The sequence below is a fragment of the Erithacus rubecula genome (assembly GCF_903797595.1).
Source record: "Erithacus rubecula genome assembly, chromosome: 2".
NCBI classification, from domain to species: domain Eukaryota; kingdom Metazoa; phylum Chordata; class Aves; order Passeriformes; family Muscicapidae; genus Erithacus; species Erithacus rubecula.
This window is the reverse complement of record NC_136685.1, coordinates 107,167,337-107,182,326: the sequence shown is the minus strand read 5'-3', so window position 1 is coordinate 107,182,326 and position 14,990 is coordinate 107,167,337.

Here is a 14,990-nt window from a genome sequence, read left to right as displayed (position 1 = left end):
TACCATAAATTTATGTCCTGCAAACAACATTTACAGAGCATATCCCAAAGCATCAGAGTGGCTGAAAAAGCAAATTATGAGAAAAGATCTCTCTCAAACTTCTTATGACACTCTAAATAGTGAGGAGGGAGCAGGGATGGCCTCTTTTGTCTCATGCAGCTTCCAGAGTGTTCAAAAGAGTGATTTAGGCCAACACAACCCCAAAGAAGCCAGGCAGGTATCAGCTAATGAAGAGCTGCCCATTGTGGGGAGAACCCTCAACAGGAGCCAGCCAAGAGTCTCTCCAGACATCTCCTCTTCTCTGCAGTCTGGGCCGTGGAGCTTTCAGCCTCCCAGAGTGGTTATGAGTTTACAGTGGCACTGTTTGGCCACTCCTAGAACAAAGTCACCAGCTCAGCTGTAGGATTCCATAAACCCCCTGCAGACCTGCTGGGGAACCCAGATTTTAGAGGCTCCCTGATTGTTCTCTTTGCAAATACAACTTTTCCCTCTGTCTGACTGCAGACACTACTGCCTGTTTTAACACAGAGAACAAAATTTGTTTTGACCTCACACCTTGGAAAGGCTGAAACCAACACCTTAGCAGGACCAAACCACCCACCTTTTGGGCCAGATTCCCCACTGTTTCAATTCAGAGCAAATCTGTAAAAATTGAAGTTCTGTCATTTAGTATCCTAATTTATCCCTAATCAGTTACAGTCCTTTGAGTTAAAGCAGCCAGATTCTATTCCTATTAGCAGGAAAAAACCCAACCAAAATGAAACCACTTGCTGAACTGCACCAGACAGAGCCCAAGCTGTTAAACCTGGAGACAGTTCAGTGCTGTAAATACATTTATCTGTGCCACCCATCCATTCCCAGTTCCAGCAACATGACTGGCCGTTCCTAAGGCCAGCAGAGCTCAGCTGTGCCCTGTGTCCCATGCAGTGTCCTCACAGCTCACTGCATGGGAGGGATGTCACCTCAGCTCAGGCCAGACTGAGGACACAACATGTTTTACTAATGGCCAGAAGGAATTAATTCTTCTGAAGTCCAGAGGTGGGTCAGGTAATGACATCAGGCCTTTGTGTGAAACTGGTTTACCTAATGAGCAGGAGAAAAGTCCAGCAGATTTACTTAGAATCTGTCCTAGGGTGATTTGATCTGACAAGTTGGTCTTTCCTGACACTCAGGTTTTTCATTGTTTTGCACCTCATTTAGTCATCAGTACCAGCAGAAAAGGTGTGGAAAACGACTGTCAGTTTTCCTTCACATTTTACATCCACTCTGTGGAAGTGTGAATGACTGTACAAGGTAGACAGGACTGGGGAAGCAGAATGCCAAAGTTCAGAATGTGACTTTTGCAGAACAAGGTGCTAAGGAGACTGGCTCCTAGGTGTGCTCTTGCTTTATTTCCAGGGGAGATCTGACTGGGATCTCCTGCACTAGGGATAACAAAGTTTTGTTACAGCTTCTGTGGCCAAATGCTGCATTCAGACACTCTTGAAATCAGTGGGAGTTTTGTTTCTTTGCTGACCTGCAGAGTTTGTTCCTGGGCAGATATTTAAAAGAAAAACCACTGAATTAAATAAAGGTAAAAAGTGTAATCCTTCTGAGCTGGAGGAGAGGCAGCCAGTCCCATTCCCACCAGGCAAATGCCCTCTCTGTTCATCTGCTTATCCTGGGGGTTTGAGGGCACTGACAAAATGAACCCACCGAGAAATGAAAATGAGTGGAGGCAAATTAAATTCAACTGAACTAAGGAATAAAATGTTTACTGTCAGCTCCCCACCTCACATCTCACATCCCATAAAGGGATAGCTACACCAATATAGCCAGGAAACACCAAATTGTAAAAAAAGAAAGAAAAAAAAAAAAGGAAAAATATTATGTTGAAGATAACAGCTCCATGATCAAACAAAGGGGAGGAAGTGCCACTACCTGCTTTTTAATTTGAGTTTCTGTAAGCGCTGCCACATTAATTATTCACTAGCTGAGGTATCTTTTTTTAACCTGGTTAACAGAGAGCCGCGGTAGATAAAGGAGGTAGTTACCACCTGCACGGGGATTTTACAAAGCCCTAAGGGAGCTGTTGAAGGGCTCGGGCTGCGGCTGGACTCGGCTCTGGTCGCAGCCGCTCTGAAGGGCGCCCTGGTTACAATCTTTCCTCCTGCCGCTAGTCTATGCTGTTGGATAAAGTTCGAGCAGGCTGGGGAAACTCGCTCCAAATGCTGGGATGATCACTTTTGTCTCAGAGTCTTCTGAATTCAATTGCAGAACGGCTGGCTCTATTGTTCTGTTCTGTAAAGTATATTTAGCTTGCTTAATTAACCTATATTTCAGACAAGTCATGCAGGCATTCACCTAACCCTGTATATGCCTTTGTGATTAAACTTTAATGAAAGAGAGTCTAAAGTAAATTCTTCCATGCTGTGGTTCTGAAACAGACACACACACAAAAAAATCAAAACATAATACTTCTGTCAGATGAGTTGTTATTATTATTATTATTATTATTATTATTATTATTATTATTCCGAATTTTATCTGCAAAAGAGAAAAGAATATGGATCAGAATGAACACGGGGCTGAGAGGAAAAGGTGTTTCTGATTATGCTTAATAAAGGCTATTTCAACTGAAGACAGGTACAGAGATGTAAAACTGTTCAGTGTGAAATCTGGATGGGGTGCAGAGCACAAGGGCTGCTACACAGCTGTCAGAAGAAAGTTCATATTTCTCTGTGATATGTGTGAAAACCCACCTAATTCTATATATGTGCATTTTCTCCTAAACAAATACACAGTAGTGCTATTCCTAAATAAGAAAAAAAAATCAATGCCAAGCAGACAAGTGCTCATAAGCAGCCTTACAATGGCAAAGCAATATGTGTCCATGAAGGAAGAAAAAGGGAATAGATAAAAAAATAGATTTCACTTTCAAGCCTCTAGTGGATTCTTAAAAACAACTGAAGGAAAAGATCATTTTATCCACTGTTGGGAGAAAAATTCTTTGCCTGGTATCCTTTAAACTTTCAATTACAGCAACTTGAGGGTCACAAAATAGACATTTGTATGCTCCTTTGTTTTGTGTTAAAATATATTTTTAAAGATATTTATTACTAGAATGTGGTGAAGGTTGGTCTGATGAAACACTGGCATTATTATGATCTTCGTACATATTAATGAACTTTCAAAATGCAAATCATTGACCCACTAGGTGGTCTCATGGTCTCATAAATAGCAATCTTTTGCATTCCAGCATCCAAATACCTAGTTAGAAGCTTTCCAGAATGCACATTATAGGTGATACAGACCATAACAAGTACTTTGGCAAGGGAAAAAAAGCCATTCCAGCCTATTGTGTCAATTAAAATGAAGGGGTTTTTATGTTATGAACCATATGTTCAAAGAACATTACATGTAAAATTACATACAATCCTTCTGACTCTGAAGAACACAATAATCCTGGGACATTAGTGGATGGCTTCTGGTGAAATTTGATACTGGTGGTTTTTGCACTTAGCTTGTGTCAAACAATCATTTGGATGGCAGCCATTCCTTCCCCTGGGCTGTGATGCCACCAAAACTGCAGAGCAGGATTTGGGTGATTGGATGGAAAAGCAGAGCAGGGGTGAGATCCTTCTGCAAGGGATGGTGGTGAGGGTGTGACCATCCCCTTTTAGCCAGGAATGAACAATTCCATTGGTGCTGAAGGGATGGGGTTTAATGACAGGAAAGGCACCCAGGTGGGCACACACAACAGAGATGCTCAACTCTGGGGTAGCTGCTGCAGAGGGAGCAGCCACATTTTTAAGGAAACATTTCAACACAATTAATATTAAACTACAGAAAATGTTTACTAGTTTGTAAAATTACTAATTTGGTTTTTACTGATCTACTTACCAAATGAAGTCAATATATCAAAACTAATGTCTTCCCTCTCTAATTGTTATTAATAAAGACTGCTTATTTCCCCTTAACAAGAATTCATTTTCTCTCTTCAAATTAATAACACTCTGAGGTAACTCAGGCACCACAGGACCTGATTCCAGGCTTATTTTTGGTCAAGTTAACCTAAAGTAGCTCCAGAGCTTTCATGTAGCAAGACTTACAACTCAGAGGGGAGCAGGATCTATCCCTTCACCTGTAGGCTCTTTCTTGAAAGTTCTTCTGTCTAAACTCCAAGTGAAATTCTCCCACAGTGCTGAGCAAATTAAAACCATCAGCAGCACTGGCTTAGCTTGTGCTTCTGAAGCCCATGGAGCTACATATGCTGATTTTCACCACATGAGCATCTGCTTTGGCCACAACCATTAGAAAATTATTCCATGCACTTAAGCAGATGAATTATAAAGAAAGGGCAGAAACAAAACAATGCCACCCTGGGAACCCCATCTAGATTTCAGCAGATCTCAGGATGTTCCTCCTGGAGGTTTTTGTGAATATCCTGGATCCCACTTCCCTTGCCATGGGGCTGGCCTGGGATCACTGCAGCCCTGGTGGGCACTGGCACAGCACAGCCTGGGAGAGCACAGCAAGGAGAATTCACAACCTCTGGGAAAGGGGGAGCTGCTGTCAGCACCTCTGAAACAACAGATTTTACAGGCACGGAGCAGGGGAGACTGAGGCTCCCTGCCTGATCCTGCCTTCACTCCTGTCACCAGTCTGGGCAACTGGGCCCTGCTGGGAGGGACACAGAGTCCTGACTTCCATCAGTGTTTTCACAACATTTTGCCCCAGTGTGATGCAATTGTTTGGCTTTTGTCCATGCCTTGGAGTGGAAGAGAGCCTAAGATGAGCTGCAAAGGAACAGGTGCTTGCCAGTTTGTTTGGTTTGTTCCTTTCCAAAGCCCTGGCTGTTGCTTTATAAATGCCCTTCTGACACACACTTGTGCTGGAGGAGGTCAAGGAACTTTTGCCTCTCAGAAATGATGTCCTCAGTTTATCCACAACCTCTGTACAGCAAAAACAGCTGCAATCAAACACTCTCCTGTTACCCAGCATTTAGCACAGCCCTGACCTGACAGTGCCATCCTCTCTAGGGAGGAGAGGTAATTTAGACTCCCCCATAGCTTTCTTCTGCCCAGCTCTATCGTGCTGAATATTGCCTAATTGCACACGGGCTGTGCTTTGCTTTGTGTCTTTTTCCAAATGAAACCTCCCCATATCATTTCAGCACAGCTTTTTGTACTCCTGCTTTGGCATCCCAAAGCTGCATCTGTACAGCATCTTCACCCGAGCATCATAAAAAATGCTAAATGACTTATGTAGGTCTTCTCACTTAAGGTCATTTCAATTATGGCAACATCAACAGATGTATATGTTCATTAATAAAAGTGTGATATGTGTTTGTGTCCCTCTGAAAGTTCAGTCAGAAAATTATAGATTATACTGAGACACTCCAGGAATTGCTGCTCTGTAAGTCAAATGCTCTATTATTAAAAATGTCATCCCATATGAATTTCATAAATAGCAAAGCCAAGAACAGAGTAACCATTTTAAAAAGTCTAGAGGGGATTCCATAACAACATTTAAATGCATTACTACTCAAACAATTTGATTGGATTATAAAATATTTAAAACTGCAGCTGTACTTGTGGTGTTTAATGTTGACTATTTTGATTTCTGGAATATCTTACCTAAGAAGTACAAGTTTACAAAACTAGTTATATAATTAGACTATAAATATCTAAGAAAATCTATAACCCATAAATATACAGAGTTTCAAGAGTACTGTGTAGAGCTGGATTATTCTACATACACAAATAGAAGAAAACTGAAAAAAGGACATTAAGAATTAAAGTTCATTTAAGACTTGCCCCTGGAATAAAGCAGGAGCTTATTTTGCCAGAGGTATCCTAACGACTAAAAATAAATAGCACAAGAGATGTAGGACAGTGTGTGCTAAATAGATATTATTGGCCAGATTCTCAGGTGGTGTAAACTGGCACTGATCCATTGTAGTTAATGATTACACTGACAAGTTTTGGCTTTAATTTCTTTCTGTGTCCTCTAACATTTTTTTTTCCAGGATCTCTCTTACATATGTATTAGGTATGTTTGGGTTTATAATTAAATCTTCATTGACATTTTGAGCAGAAAGGACAATTTAAAAACCTATTTTTCAGGAGAATAGCTATGTATTAATCCACAAATATATACTGATGCCCATATGTTATAGATATCCTTTCATATGCTAACTGTACCCCTCCTGCCAAACTATCTGTCATCTGCGCTGCTTTACCTGGACCAGTGTCAAGACATAATTCACCCACCAAAGTCATGTTATTGGTCACTGAACTTGCACAAAAAGCAGCCTCATCTCAGCAGCACAGTGACTATCCTGAGTCCCTTTACTAATGGCTGCTCTTTTGGCTGGGACTGCCTGCCTTAGGCTGGGGTTAAAAGCCCAAGGTTTTGCAGCTCCAGCTCTGGGATCTGTTCTGTAGGCAAGAGTTAAACACATCCACATTCTTTGTGCATGTACAGGACATAGTGTGGGGCACCTTGGTTTTGCCACAGCTCTGCTGTGGAAGTTGCCACAGGGACCTTGCTGCTGTCCACTTGTCCCCTGCAGGACAGCCCAGCTAATGAGCTCTGGCAGTGTCCACCCATCTGTCCAGGCAGCAGGGACAGCAGACAGGGCCTTCTCTGCTTGACACTGCTGCAGAGGGAACAGCTGGAGGTGCACACAGCCCACCGTGCATTTAACCTGTGCCACAGGGAATGTCAAAGCTGCAGGGATTACCCAGCAGGCTCATCCCAAACCACACCCCTCGGGTGCATGGCTTAAACAGCAGCCTGGCTTTGGCCATAAGAGCACAGCTGTGACAAAACACTTCTACTTGAAGAGGCACAGGGACATCCTCCCACACTCTCCATTCCTTTATACGACTCATTTCTCAAGACATTTTGGTTTAAGCTATCTGACCTGCACACATACCAATTCCAAATGCCCTTCTGAAACTTCTCTAATTGTGCTCACCCTTTTGGCTTGGCACAGAAACATCCACACGGCTCAGCAAGACAAATGACCCTGCAGCCCCTGTTTTCCTGAGGGAGAGTCACCTGTACTTATTTCTATTAAACAGAAATTAACTCGGACCTCCATATGCAACCTCATTTGGCATAGTTAATTCCAGATTCCAGAGTTAGCATTAGAACAAAAAGCTCTTCTTAGCCATTGAAAGCAGCGGGAATGAGGCTTCAGTAACGTGCACAAGGCTATAACAAAGATAATCAAATGGCATAAGGATGATCCACTAATTGCTGAAATGAGGCGGAACACCTCCACGGCTTCTCAACAGCTCGCCCTGGGCTGAGCCGTGTTTGGAGTTCAGGAAGTTTTTATCATTTTAAAGTATGTCAAGCCTGTGCACTTGAGGGCACAGCAGGGAGCAGAGGGAGGGCTTTGCCTGCCCTGAGGTTGGCAGTTCTACTCAAGGAAATGAAGATCACCCGGTTCCAGGTGAGCAAGGGAACACTCCTCGTTCCAGATGAGGGCATGCAAATCCACCAGGCCTTCAAAACCAGGCCAGTGCCTAACTGGTACACATTCTGCTTCCTCACATGGCCTCTGAAAAACCATCCAGCCTTTAAAAGGACCTCAAACTTGAAGTTTCTGTAATTTCCTGGGTTTCTATGTGATACAGAGGCCAAAGGCTGCTGAAGCAAATTAGGATCATGCTCTCGGTATATCTTTAAAACTATTTTGTTCTCAGCCTGAAAGCAGAATTTGACATTCAGTAACCTCTGTAAGTCCAAAGAAATGCTATTGACTTTACTGCAACTACTATAAATTTACACTCAATATAAGTGACAGTGGAGCTGTGCCACAATTTGGTCATTACTCTATGAATTCATATGACATAGAACAAGCCCAGCAATTATTTGGGGTGTTTGTATTTTAAATGCCTGGCTTCTTGGCACATGGTCATTTTCATGAGTGGTCCCTGCCCTTGATCTTTTCAAATTGTGTTTGAAGTATTTGGATCTTAAAGCTCTCACTGACTTCTATGAAAATCACCTTTCCTCTGGCTGATTCTGAAGTTAGAGCTGTGCCACTCAAGAGAGAAGTTCAGAAAAAGGTGCACTGGAAATTTGTGCATGGAACTATGGACATAGGTGAAAACATCACAAAATTCAAGAGAATGCAATGCCAACAGAGCTCTTAACTTTTGGCTGCCTTTACTCCTCTCACTCTGCCTATGTGTGGTCTTCTTGGAAAAATAACTAGGTATTTGAAAAATACAGGAGCAAACATTTACTTTCAGAAGGAACCTGCAATACCTTTCTCCCTTTTTACAACTTGTTAGGATGATCTGCCAGCTTGTGGTCACAGTTACACCTGGGATAAGGGCAGTGCCCTCCTGCATTTATATAATATTTAAGATATAAAGGACAGACATTATGCACTTAAAAGTCTACTATACTTTTGCAGATGATTCTGTAAATTTAAATTAGTGCCAAGACTCTTTGAGAGACAGAAGCATCAGATGGAAAGGATCAGATACAAAAAGGCACCCAGCTGCACTCTTCACCAATAAACAAGGGTCTAAGACTCAAGTGTTAGAGTGGAGGGGCTCTATTTTACCTCAGCAGAATTGTTCTTGATTTAGACCAGCTTAGAATTAGTCCTCACAACTGGAAAAATGTATTCTACCAGGCTGGTGATGGAAGCATTGATCCCAAACAAATAAAATGACCTTCTCCTTCAATTACTTTGGTCTTCACTAATTAAAATAATTTTGCTAATGAAAGCTGCAAAAATATTCACACAATCTCATGCAGTCAGTCTGACCTTCTGCTGATGCTTCTGATGATGGCAAATACTTTACTCACCAGAAAATGTAAAACCTGTAGAGCCTCCTCTACAATGTAAGAAGCCAGCAAATCTGAAAATAATTGTTCATGAGACACTTCAGTATCAGTGGCAGGTTCTGGGGATCTGTGCATGGTGACTTCAAGGTGCCAACACATCCTCCAGCCTCACAGCTTCATTATTTTTTATGACCTATGGATCCAATCCAAGGATATGATTTGCAAACCATACCTGCAGATCCTTCACAAATAGAGGCTGGTTTTGTTGACAAAATGTTCCTATCTCAGTCCAAGTCCTGAGAAAACACTGTCATACTAAAGAAACTGTTAAGCAGCTGCTTCCAGTACACAGTTCCCATCATGATTTTTCAAGTGTTCTGACACACTGACATGCCACTTTTATTTGTGGTACAGCCTAAGGTCCACAGCTTACCCTTAGGGTTCTTCCAAGATAAACCAAATCAACTTCTGTTTGAGCCACACACATGGTATTTCTTCCCAAAGTAAAAGGAAGGAAGACTCAATGGAGGAGAATGGAGGCGAGGAAGTCTTTGCAACATAGAAAAATGACAATTCCAAAACATTTTAGATGCTGGAAGCAACAGTCAAAGGTGTTTAAAAAATAAAGTTGGAGTTAAAGAGAGGATCATTGAAGGGATCAGCACTGACTCCAAAATTATCAATCCCCTCCCTACATTTTGGTTACATTTCACTTTAATCTGTAGCTTCCAAAGATTTAGCTGTATGGTTATCACTATCCAGAATGAAAAATGTGTGCTAAATACCCTGTTCCACTTTGAGAAGTCCAACCTCTTATTTTGTGCAAATGTAGCAATCACAATATTGTATTTTAACAAACTTCTTCCCAGAAAAGTTCAGATTCCCCTCAAACTTGGCACTGCTTGCTTTGCAATCAGGATCAGGGATCACAGCCTACAAAGTCCCAGGATTTATTACAGAATGCATAGATCCTTGTGGTCAAGAAACAATGACAACAATGGTTGACAAGGTGGTGATCAGTCAAATGTTGGACTTGTTTATCTCAGAGGTGTTTTCCAACCTAACTGATTCTGTGATTCTGTAATTTTTCTTTTCCATTTACCAACATGAACAAAACTGTAAAATATATAAGACTGGATAGATCAAGGGTTCTGGTATATTTAATATTTCCTAATTTTTTACTGACAAAGGTGACTGTGACCAATTGCTGCAGGCAGAGCAGCAGTCAGATCTCTCCCAGGGTGAACAGGCATATTTTCTCCCCAGCCCACGTTAGGTAATGTCTGGCATATGCTTTGAAGCAGGATGGTTTATTTCCCTACAAAATTTTTTCCTCCTGTCTTTAAATATTTGCCATTAGAAATCTGGATAGTCTTGTTATATTTATATAAATGCCAGTCCTTAGACTTCACTGATATCTTCTGGCAATGAATTATTTATCCTACGAGCACACTGTATACTCGTTTTTAATGTACAACCCTTCAGTTCCATTGCAAGTTCCTTTGGCTCGTATTATAAACACGGCGTGGCTGAAAATCAGCAGGGAAGAATCCCAGAAACCCCAGTCCTAATAGATGCAATATTAACTAGACATCCCTGAGCAAGTGTGTGGTTTCATACAGTGGTGTGTGTATTTCATCCCCATTTACTATTTGTACAGCTGCAGCATGCAGAGAACCACACAACTGTGGATCAGGGCCACGTTGTTCCAGGTACTCTGCAAAGAGACTGTCACCTTCCTCAGGGCCTTGGTGCCCTACAGGACAACAGGAAATACAGGAGGATGGCCAGGTGTCTTGTCATTTACACTGCCCCTTCCAATGGCCTTATGCTGCCATTGCTGTGTGAGTTTATAATTTCAGTCTCACTTCTCTCCCTGCAGATGCTGAACTGCTCTGATTCAGTGAGACAACAGGGCAGCTGTTACAGGCTAAATCCCTGTAAACTGGTGTGTAAAGAAGAGGAATGCAGTGAAGGCAGAAGAATGCAGGATGAGCTTCCAGCAAGGCTCCTCTGGTCCTTCCTGTTTCACAAGAGCCCACTGGGAGCACAAAGGCTGAGGCTGACCCTCATTTTCCTGAGGCAGGGCTCTCACCCACTCACTGTCAGGCATAGGGCTGAGTTGAAGACAGGGGGTTTTGTTTGGGATACCCTTCCATGTTTTGAATAGCAAAGCACAGGAATTGCTACCTACCTCCAGCTGGCCCTGCATAACTCTGCCTTTCTGGCATTTATGAAGGATTGTGTGAGGCTGCATCCTCCCTAAGCAAACCCTTAATCAGTTTTCAGTCAGTCACTTTTTTTCTTCCTGGCAGCAGATATAAGGCCACACAGTCAAATAATGAACTTGTCTTTCATTTGGATATAGTTTATTAATGACAAAAACACTAATCCATTAATCAATTTAAAACAAGTTGGTAAATGAAAAAAAATTCTCAGTCTCCTTTAGTAAGAGGATCACATGCATCTTAAAAGGGGGCCATTATCTCCATGGGTTTCTCAGCTGAAGTTAAAAATCTAAAAATGATTTTCATTCATTTCTCATTAATATGCAAAATTATTCAAATTAGATAGTAATTAACCATCTACTCAGTAGAAAACCTTTTCATGATAATTTATGATAAACTCAGTAGCAGCTTTGATTGAGATTGATTTTTGGTGTTGAGAAGCTATCGTGAATACAAAAAAGCACCTGAAAAAATATTTTTAAACACCTAACTTACAGCTCAGCTAATTATATGGGAACCATGTTCACAGATTATTTCAAAGGAAGGCCTATAGGCAAGATACTAATGCTGAATGAAACGGGCAAAACATCCTTTGGAGTTTGTCCTACATTTCATCTTAAAGCTCAGCTTTCTTCACATCTCCCAGCCTAATTCATTTAGAATGTTAAATGTTTAGCGCTGTTTAATTCAGCAAACGGCTACAGTGGAATCAGGGCTTTGCTTGATAAGGCTTACAGGATTGCTTTCAAGATAAAACTGGTTTGAAAATCAAAATGCAGTCAAGACAAACTGTTGTTTTACAACACAGTGTTCCTGGGAATACCACTATGATTTGTAAACAGACTCCAGGTCTGGTTTTGCAGATGGTGACGGGAGGTCAGTGGGTTATGGGGAGAATATGGTTTTGTTCTCAGTAGCAAAGATGAGCTTGAGGACTGGGGACTTGGTAGCTCTAAACACTGGGGACTGGTGTTCAGTAATGTGATTCTCCTGAGGTGGGAAAACCAGAGGGAAAGCAGCACTGACCTTGTGCTGCTGAAGTGGTGCTCAGGGAGGGAAAAAACCCCATTCAATACCTACTGCTCCTAGTGGGAATTGCTGCGAGCACCCATGCCAAAGAGGCAGGACTACAGAGGCAAGGAAAAACTGATATTCCTAAAGGCTTTTCCTCTGAACTTGATCACAGAACTAATGCAACCAACAACTGACAATCTCGTAATTCACATTCGGGGGATTTTGTGTTATTTAAATAATTACCAACAGTAACAGGAGAAATGGGGACCTTGATGCCAAGCCTCTTGAACCCTGTCCTCAGGGAGAAGGAGGAGGGGAAGGATTGGGTTTCAGTTATGAGCTCTGGGACTGTCCCTGAGGTTCAGCTCCAGCCCAGATCCAGAGCTGAAGGTCTGGTCTCCAGGGTGAAATCAAGGCCAGGCAAAAGCTGCATCTCACCACAAGTAAATCTTTCTGTCCTTAAACCAAGACTCACAACTGAGTAAACAAGTAACCAGCAGCAATAATAAACATGTAACTAGCAGCAAAAGGAAAGCTTTGAGCAAATCTCCTTTAAACACAATGGCATCAGCATCCACACACATTAGGTCTCAGCTGAGTTTTATTTACTGCCCCTCCACGACCCCCAAAATCATTTTCTTCATCAGCACACTCTATAAAAGTCCTGGCTAGTCAATATCCCCACCTTGGACTTCCCAGCCCTGCATTATTTTATACACTGCAATGGGTTTGCCATCTCTTGACCTGGTACCTTCACAAGACTGGATCTGGCTCATTGTTCCTCCTTATTCCCCCTGCCTGCAATTGCTTCCAGATGGTCCCGAGCTACAATGACCCCATTCATTCCTCCCTGGAAGGGCCAGAGGGTGGCAATGGACAACCTTTCCCAAGAGCCCTCCTTTCTGCAGCCATGGAAGGGACCACATTCATCCTGATCACATTCATCCACGGTCCTGACATGAGAATGTTTTCAAAGGGTAATAAAAAACTCTGTCATGAAGTTACTGATGACACCCAAGTCAGTATTTCCTCTTCAGGGAAATGGTGAGAGTCAGCTCAGATATGGAACAACAGTTTTAGGATATTGAAACCAAAATTTTCTTAGGCCTCAAGAAAAAAAAAATTCTGGGGAAGAAAACATCATCTCTCAGCTGACACATTTAATTACTGGATCAAAGTGACGGGAGTAACACAGGGAAAGATGATAAAGAAGAATTTCAGGGGGACTAATGCAGTTAACAGTGCTTGCTGAGACAGCAGAGACTAAAAGGAACAACAAATTGGTTCCAAACTTCCACATCCATTGCTTTTCAATGATCTGTTTTTCCTATATTTTGAGATTCAAATAAAATGAAGGTAGCCATATTTTTGACAAAAGCAGAAATAATAGCAATTCTCTAAGCACTTATAAACCTCTTATTTTATTCCTTCTATTGTAGTATCTCAGGGGATTTTGTAAGTATGAACTTTTCAAGTGCTGAAGTACTATTCAGCTTATTTTACTGGTGGGGAAATTGCAGCAAAGGACAGGTTTGGTTATGTGTGCAGTAGGTCACAGAGAAAGTTTTGTCAGAAGTAGAAACAGTTACCTAACATTAAGCTGGAGCATCAGTCACTGGATGTTCTTTGTGGTTAGGAGAGAAGAGATGCCAGCAGAGTTTAGCCAAGTGTGTCTGGAATTAAACAGGCCCTGATGAGCAGTGCTGATGGGCCATGGAGAACCACAGGAGCAGTGACATCACACTTTTAATCTGACAGACAAAAGCTGGACAACATCCAGAGGATGGCAGTCAGCTCCTGAGGTCCCACTGGAAACCAAGTGGGATCTCCCTGATCACCTTGCACCACTTGAACAAGAACAAAGCTACTCAAGGCAGCAAGGCAAAGGCATCAGACCAAAAAGAATCCAGCTCAGAAAGGCTCTGCCTCCTCAGGAGTGCTGCAACAACCCTGCTCCACAAAATGCTGGACAGATCCTGGTGCTCAGTTTACCCACTCAAAGGGGACTCAAAATGAGGTGGGATTGTGCATGGCCCAGCTGTGATTTTGGGCAGCAGGGACACCCCAATAGCTCTGCTGGGCAAAATCCCCTCGGTGCCAGGTTATTTACTCCTTGTCAGGGGATGAAGCTGGAGCTTTGTCCTTGTGGGTTTTCAGTTTCACTCCTTTCTGCTGCTTGTGGAAATGTGAAACAGTTAACAGCCTTGTTTCAATAATACCCAATTCTGAGGGAGGAAAAATTGGGACCTAAGGAACCTGGCTTTTTTTCCTTCCCTTATTATAAAGTCATTTTTCAAATCACCTTTCTGACACATTTGTCCATATTGATTAGCTGCTTTTAGAATGACATTGTCTGACCTGTCTAAATCCATCAATTGCTCTCCTGCTGATGCTTCATTCCCAGGCTACTTTAGCTTCTAATGGTATGGTATGAATATTATTCATAAAGTCTTTTTGCTGAAAAGATCAATAATCACATACATCTTACGTGTGCATTCTGGGTGTTGTTCAAGAAGCCCTTTAACTGGCCACAGACTCCTCTATTTCCTTTTTATCACCACAGACTGTAAATGTTTCATTAGTAGCATTTAGAGAGTACATACTTGATACTATATCCCCAGGAGTTTCAAGTGAGTTATTAGGAACTTGTTCAGCATTAGGATTAATGCATATTCCCAGTAGTTTTCACTGCATTTCCATTCTGTGTGCCACAAACTCTACAGTTAAATATGTTTTGTCCACTTAGAAACTGTTTGGTAGGGAAGGCATGCCTTAATTGTTCCCAAGACATTGGGTAATGCTCTACTGATGGGCCTAAGGTTGAACTAATAGGCAAGTAAGATGCAGTTTAGCTTCAGCAGGTTTTAAAGTACTAATGAGGCACAATATAATGAAGTTAAGAACTTGACAAGACAGGCAGCTCATATAAAAAGTAGAAATAACCCTTAA